Source organism: Nicotiana tabacum, chromosome 23, assembly GCF_000715075.1.
Source record: "Nicotiana tabacum cultivar K326 chromosome 23, ASM71507v2, whole genome shotgun sequence".
NCBI lineage: Eukaryota > Viridiplantae > Streptophyta > Magnoliopsida > Solanales > Solanaceae > Nicotiana > Nicotiana tabacum.
In genome coordinates this window covers 1,841,788-1,850,046 of record NC_134102.1, presented here as the reverse complement: position 1 = coordinate 1,850,046, position 8,259 = coordinate 1,841,788, and the positions used below count along the sequence as shown (strand labels likewise).

The window sequence follows — 8,259 nt, the reverse complement described above, 5'->3', positions numbered from 1 at the left end:
GGTCTGTATAAAAAAATATTCCGGTTAACCGGACCGGTCAAAATCGATCAAGGAAAATCACTGTTGAACCGGCTAACTGGACTGGCCCGGACCGGTTCAACAGTGATTTTTTAATTTTTTTTTTTAAAATTCATTTGACCGTTTCCCAACAGATATTTTGCAAGAATAGTCCCTTTTGGGCAATTATTTTAAAAAATAATACTTTTATTAATTACTAATTTAGCCTTTCGAAAAACTACAAATAACTCCCCCCCCCACTTCATTTCTTCACTCATCTCTCATTTCTTAAACTTAAATTCTCAATTCAAGTTAAATCATACCCTGTGATTCTAGAGTGCGCTCATATGTTTGGGAACACTTTGAGGTGGTAGAAGAAAATGAAAAAGTTCATAAAGTAAAGTGCAAGAACTGTGGCCGAGTCTTAAATCGTCGTCGAAAGTGGGAGGGCACAGACTGCTTAAGGAGGCATATGAAAAATTGTCTTGAGCATCCTCCAGAAATTCGTATTTAAGATTTTGAGTTGATTTGAGACAATTTGTGTTATTTTAAAATTATTAGGCGTATTATGCTTAATGTTTTAGTTTGCTAGATTAATTGTAAGTATTATTATGTAATGAAAATTTAAAATGAAACTATGAAAGCCTTTGAATTTAACACTCCAGAAGATGGCCAATAAGGTCATATTGATTATGAAGAACTTACTAAGGCAATGCAAAACCTTTGAAGTTCTAGATTTATATTTAATAATTAAACTTTGAATCTACTATTTTTTCATTAATTTAGTTGTTGTTAAATGTAAAATTTAATTTACAAGTTTGAACTTGTAAATTATAAGTGCAATTTTTTTTCATCTTCGTTGTATTCTATTATCTTAAATTCTTAATGAAATATTCAAATATAAGAATTTTAAAGTCTTTGCATCATTTATTCAAACATTCTTTTAATAAGATTATTTTTTTATTTTATATTTTTACTTAAGTTATACAAAATACAAAAGAAAAAAAAAAACATAAAACCGGCCCGGCCCGACCTTGCCCCTTAGCACGGAACCGTTCCTGTTCAATTTTTGATCGGATGAGGCCGGACCCATTAAGCCCGGTTTGTAAAATCCAAAACCCGGCCCGGATTGGTGATCGGCCGGTCACTATTTTCTCGACCCGGCCCGGCCCACCCATTCGTCAACTTTAGACTTAAGGATAAAGAATAACCGGAAAAATATAAATAAGTTGCTAATTGCAAATAAATTTTTTTAGCGAAATTATTATGTGACTTAAAAAATTGGCAAATGTGATTAATGAATCGCTATATGCAAATGCGACTTATTTTGGATATTTAATTCTTCTAAATAATAAAACATTAAATTTAGTCGAATATTGAGCACTAAAGAGCAGTTCCGTGTATTAAGATCCCGTTATGTAGCGTTATCCTATATTTACGCAACAGGTACCGAACTCCACCAAATCCCTTTCTCTTTGCACTTTATTTAAAGTTCAGTATTCAAAGTCAACAAGAGTTACCTTTAATATTAATTAACATTTAGCACCTTTCCCATTTGACTTTCTCAAATCCATAACTCACTCAATTTTGAATATTCCAATATTTCTCAAAAAAAGAAGAAGGAAAAAAGAAAAAAAAAGCAAAGCAAATCGGGCATGTCATCAGCAATTTCTCAGCTATCATGTTTCTCCTCTGTCAATCGCAGATTACTCTTCCGCACTCATCTCCACCCTTGTTCTACTCTTCCACGAAAGGTGTTTTTTTTTTAAATTTTATTTTTATTTTTTATTCTTTTTAATGCATATATTTTTCTTTAATTTCTCCATTTTATTTGAAAGCCCCTCAATTTTGCTCACTCCATTATCTTGTTTTCTGGGAAATACTTCCCTTTTATTCTCTTTTGGGTAATTGAGAAATTAGCATTCTCTGTTGAGTGTTTGCTTTATTGTTGTTTGTTTGAATACAAAATGAATGACTTTGAAGATTTTTTGATGTGGGTGTCTTCTAATTTTGTTAAAAAATTGATCTTCTTGGGTAAAATTTGTTCTTCTCAAAACAAAAACAAAAAAGAGGAAGAATTTTTATGTGGGGTTCTGTTAATTTGGTTAAAAAAAATATCTTTTTGGGATAAAATTGTTATTTTCATAAAAAAGAGGAAGAATTTGAAGTTTTTTTTTAAAAAAAGATAGGAGAATTGCTAAACTGTTAATATGGTTAAAAGTTTGATCTTTTTGGTTAAAACTAAAACTTGTTAGTTCTATGGTTTGCAATGAGAGGTGAATTGATCATGAAGGTTGAGAATGTTTTTTCAATGTGTTTTAGTTCCACAGATTAGCAATAATTCTTTGCAACTACATTTTGATATTGATTTCCCAATCATAAGTTTTGATCAACAAACGTACTATTTTTTCCTGTTATCACTGCATAATTATTAGGCAGAATATGAGCATGTACTTGTCCTTTTTACAATTGATTAGTCCGACTTGACATCTGTCATTTGACTTCCAAAGCAATAATGATTTTAGTTTTTCTATTGCTCCTTGAATTTTAATTTCTATTTTGCTTACTAAAGTATGGATTTGTGGAGTGAGCGACACTCTATCTGATATTTGTATTCACTTAGACATCTTCAATTATCATGGAATTCAGGTAGCGGTTGTGAGTTATGATGGTCGTGGCACGGATTTATCCAACTTAGAAAACAGGACAACTTTAAGTTATACTGGAGATGCATCACAATCACACAACGGAAGCTCATCAAAATGAAATTCAAAATCAGAAGAACTTGTTCCAGGAAAAGAAATGAATGGGTCATTGCAAGATAACTCCGTCAGTCTATCAAAAAAGACGGCCAAAATTCATGACTTCTGTTTTGGTATTCCTTGTGGTGAGTATTGCCTAGAAAAGGTAGAGGAACTAGTGCTTTTTTAGTGCCTGATATCACCTGTCCTTCTCTTCTCAGTTAAGGCATTCTCACTTGTTGCATGTTTCATGATAATGCTTGAAATGGTGTAAACTAGAAACACTATTCGCTACCTCGTCTACCAATTACCGTTTTTAGGTTGATCCCTTGTCCAAACATGAATTCTACTATCCTAGAGATTTCAATGATTCTATAAAAGACGTGTCTATGCTAGCGTTTGGCCATAGATTCCCAAATTCGTTTTGAAAAATCTGATTTGGGTGAAGTTTGGTTTGAAGATGAAAATATGTTTGGACATCAATTTTCAAAACATATTTCACTTTTAAAAAAAAAAACATGAAACATGACTTATACCCACAAGTTTTAAAAACTATCATAAATACCCAACAATACTTTCATCAATAACATTCATTGTCATTATCACAAATCATAGCCCTGAACATAAATAAATTTGGTACAAAATTATCATTTTTATAATAAACTACATAATACACTAATCAGATGACCGAGTAAACGAAGTAGCATTGTTACATTATTTTGGGTGGTGGTTGTTGTTGTTACAACAGTTTGGGGCAATTTTTAAATTTTTTAAAAAATGTAATAGTAAAATTTTGGGGAGCTGGTTTTAGGATTTGGAAATTTGCCAAAATATGGATAAAATTTATGAACAAACATGTATTTGCCAAAAAAAATTGGGAAAATTTGGCAAAATCTATGGCCAAACAGATCCTTAGACTTGTTAGAGATACAAGTAATTAATCTTTCCATGGCAGAGGCAGTATCCATGGGGGGTAGGCTGACCCTTATGTTGCCAACCATTCTTGCAACATAATTTTCCCTCCAACTATTACATTAGGAGTCCAAGTCGAGAGGTATGGAAGTTCTTTTGAGGGGGAACTACCTAAAAGTGCAATCGTTTTGTTGTTTTTCTTTTGCTTCTGCAGCATTTCGGATAACTACTTGGATAGAGGGAAGGTGCAACACTTATGTATAGCTCCTCCTTTTGCTATGTACACTTCTTATATTCTACGGAATATCCTCCTTCTGGTGCAATATAATCTCCTTGTCAAAAAAGTGGGAGTGCTGCTTATGACCTTTCACAGAGTCCAGACATGAATTAACCCTCAGGTCTTTTTCTTAAACCTAAAAGATTCTGTTGAAAGCACAAACTCTTAAGAATATTTAGTCCAAAAGGGAGGAAACATTTTGTCAATGTAGACAAGGTTCAGTTATTTTCTTGCGAAATTCTTTTTCTTCGTTGGAAACATAATCATATATCCCTAGCATATTTCCTTTAACCTCAAACTCCAGTTCTATTGACCTATCCTGGTGGAATCACCAATGTGTCACTGGATCCAGAAAATTTGCTTCATTATTTAGGAGTTTGTGCGTCCTACAAAATTTTGGTGATGCAGTAGATATAAGTAAGGCAAAAAGTAGAACCATTCCCTTATTGTTTATATTTTTGTTCTGTGCATCAAGGTATAAGTTCCTTGTCTTTGAGCTATATAAAGTTTGCAACTTTACTCAGGAACCAATGATTCTCAGAATCCTACACGTATCATTAGATTCAGGAGAATTTTTAATTATTCTGGTGTCTATGTAAGATAATTTTATCTCGAGCGACATCTCTTGTTACTAGCTCTGAATCTTTACATGTTTCTTTAACCTAGATATCCACGAGGGCCTAGAGAAAAATTAGTTCTTGATCAAGTGGAACTGTTTATTTATCAGAAAGATGTCAAATAACAATAACTAAAGAGATCAAAATGACAGCAAACATTTATCTAAGATTTGTTATCACACTGATGTTTTTATTTCTTGCAGCTACTTAATTATTATGAATATTAATTACTTAATGATCCTCATCACAGGTGGTCTAGTTTTTACCGGGGGCATCGTTGGTTTTATTCTCTCAAGAAATCCTTTGACTTTAAGTAATGGTGTTCTTTTTGGAGGCACTTTACTGGCCTTCAGCACCATTAGCTTGAGGGTCTGGAGACAAGGAAAATCTAGCTTGCCATTCATACTGGGTCAAGCAGGTATTTGCTGCTTTCCTGCAAGTTAATTGCTATTATATGCAGTTGGACTACCTTTAGTTCGCCGATGAAAAAGGAACAATTTTGAGTGTGATCTCTTTTGTATTTGATCTTATTGTTAACATTTTGTGTCAGCTATCTTTTTTCTCATTTTTTTTCTTTGAGCAGTAACTCGTTCTAATCTTTGAATATTAATATTTTGTAAATATGGGAAGTCTGGAACAGGAAAAACAAATTTTATGGATATATTATTCATTGATAGATATGCTTATGAATGAAACAATGGATATGTTTTAAGACACTTTGGTGTGCTTTAGTAAAATTTCATTTTGTAATTGTTTGAAATAAACCAGACATCTATCAATGAATAATATATGTTTCTAGCTCTCAATTTCCGCTACCTCATAGTGTAAATATATTAAGTCCATGGAAACATCTCTTATGCTGAAACCAGTGTTTTAAAAGGCGTGGGCGTAAGACGAGGCGTTTTATATATGCCTCAGCGAGGCGTAAGCCCCGGGCTGTAAGCCTTATGGGTATTTAATTTTTAATATTTAATAAAACAATATAATTACAGTAAATATTTTTAAATAGGTAAAATTGCATAAAAATTGAAAAAAACTATAAATAAGTAAACAATATATATATATAGATGTGCTCAATCCCCACTAATAACTAGTCAAAATAAGCCTTATATGCTACTTACTAGCACAAGTAACTTGAGTTGAAAAGAATAAAGTTTTCTACATGGGGAACAAAAAGGATGACTAATTAACCTGCAATTTGAACTTTGAACTTGCTGCTATGGAGGAAAATGGAGTTCTCTTTGGATTTGCAAAAAAAAATAAAATAAAATAATTAATTGTTCGTTGCTTTTTGGATATAGTAACAGACTAGCAGACAAGATAAAGAATTAGGAAGACCATAAATTAGGGCTTCTAGCAATAAAAAAAGGTCTTGACTTTTAAATTTGATATTTCGGTTCTTTTTAAAACTTTTGATTAATAACAAGCTGACTTTTGAGAATTTGGGTATTATACTAAGGACTTATTCAACAAATTTTATTTTAATTTGAAAAAGTCTCTTGGGCTTACGCCTCACTGCATAAACTCGCCTTAACCCCGGGCGTCCGCCTCTTGAGACTTTCGCCCCGCACCATCGCCTCGAGGCATTTTCGGTGCGCCTCGACCCAGGGCTCGCCCTAAAAATGCCTTTTAAAATACTGGCTGAAACAATCCTTGCTTTGGAAAGGGAAAGAGGTGAATGTTTTCCCATCTGCCATTTGAGGATCTATATTTTTGGCAGCTCTTCTCCTAGATCAAGCCAAACATTCTCGAGATTCATCTCCCACTCTTTGCTTGCCAGATTTGTTGAAGCTAATGAAAAATAGTTAGTTTATATGTTCATTTTATTTATTTTTGGTGGTAGAGCTGATACTGGATGAGTGAAAGAGCTTTGTTGTGAGAAATGAAATATTATTAACCTAAAGGATACTGAATATTGATTTCCTACACTCCAACCTGGCTTTGTCCATTGTTGTAATTGGAAGATTTGATTTAGAATTGAAACCCTAATAATGAGAAGAGAGAGAGAAACGAAAGGAGCAAAATATCTGAGAAAGAGAAAATGAATTTCTTCTTTTGTTATTGTGTCCAGAATGTTCTATATGTGTTGTATATACAAAATGAATGACTAAACTGAAAATGGGCCGGGTATACAGAGAGGCCCAAACAAAGTATAAAACTATGAGGCCCAATAGTTAATCCTTTTAGCTGCTGTCAAGTGGCCCAGTATTGTCAACATCCATTCGGATAGTCACCTCGGTCCAGCTCCATTTTCACTAGCGTCTTCTAGTGTCTTTGACGACACTTCACAGGACAATGCATGCAAACTTCTCCATAGTTTTTATGATTTTCAGTGAGTCATGTATGTGCTTTATGTGGCTCACTTAAAATGGCCATGATATGATGCTTCGATTTGTTCTACTGCATAGTTCTTTCAGGTGCAATGCATTTTAGCTGTATTTAGATTTCATTTTATGCCTTGAACAAGTGCCTTATTTACGGCAATATCTTAATACACTCCCTTTTTTATTTTCCATTTTTACCTATCAAAAGAAAATTTGGGCTTGCATTCGCTATTGGATATCATTTGAATAAGTTAAGCATCTTCTTGTTAGAGTTGAAATTTTGCACTCCCTCTTTTCTGTTGTCTGAAAGGGTAAGATAAATTAAGATAAATTACTGAGTTTGTTTTTTCTTTCCAATTATTCATTTCTTCCCTGCTATTGTCCCTGCAGTACTTGCTGCAGTCTTCCTTTGGAAAAACATGCAGACTTTCTCCCTGGTAGTTCCTCGTATTTCCAAAGTCCTTTATTAGCTTATTTCGTGGCTTGCATTTTCGAATTGATGATGGTAATCTTTTTGCAGACAAGAAAAGTGTTTCCCACTGGTTTTTATGCTGCCATCAGGTATTGCAGTGACTTTTTTCTCGCTTCTCTTATTGAAAATTCATTGTGAGGTGTATCATTATATGATTTCTGCTATCTGAAATGACAGTGCTGCAATGTTTTGCTTCTACTCTTACGTGGTATTGTCGGGGGGAAATCCACCACCCAAGAAGTTGAAGGTGTCTACTGCTGGGGCATCTTAACGAGAATCTAGAAAGGTCAGTTTTAATTCTTAGAAATACTCAGGATCTTGAATCAATGTGCAGTTGGTTTGCCAGAGAGAAGCCCATTAATTTGCACAAGTTACTTCTTGATGTTGAAAAGGATGAGGGAAGTTTGATTGTATTGGTCACTATGTATGTTTGCGCTATACTTAGTATTCTAGGAGATTGTAATTTAGCAACTTACTGGTGGAATTGAGCATTCAATTATCATGTAAATTACGTATGGGATCAGTGTAAGTACTAAAGTATGCTCAATGCTGTTGTGCTGTTGTTCTTGTTCTCAATTCTGTTTACAGTTATTTCTCGTAGGATTATTATCTTTGTAACTTCTAAACTTCTGCTGCTGGAGAAAGACCAACTATTACCCTGAGTGTATGCAAGTGTTATTATCGATAGAAAATTAGCACTTGCATGCTTTCAAGCTAACAATGTCACGGGTTCCTACTCACTTTTTGAGCTGACACCACGCAGAAAGTTAATAGAAGCATTTATATTTCAAGCTACGGGCAGGTTAGCTAACTTCGAAGCATCTTTTATTCCTCTCTTTCCATAAGACCCATAAAATGCTGGCAGGGTCATTGGCCGAAATTCTTTCTGATCCTTATTGAGAGTACTTCTTGACCACTT

General features: G+C 33.8%; 1 pseudogene; it reads left to right on the top strand.

The window, feature by feature from the left end:
- Nucleotides 1–1,482: 1,482 nt before the first annotated feature.
- On the top strand, nucleotides 1,483–7,916 carry LOC107798638 (protein FATTY ACID EXPORT 1, chloroplastic-like; annotated as a pseudogene).
- Nucleotides 7,917–8,259: the final 343 nt, after the last annotated feature.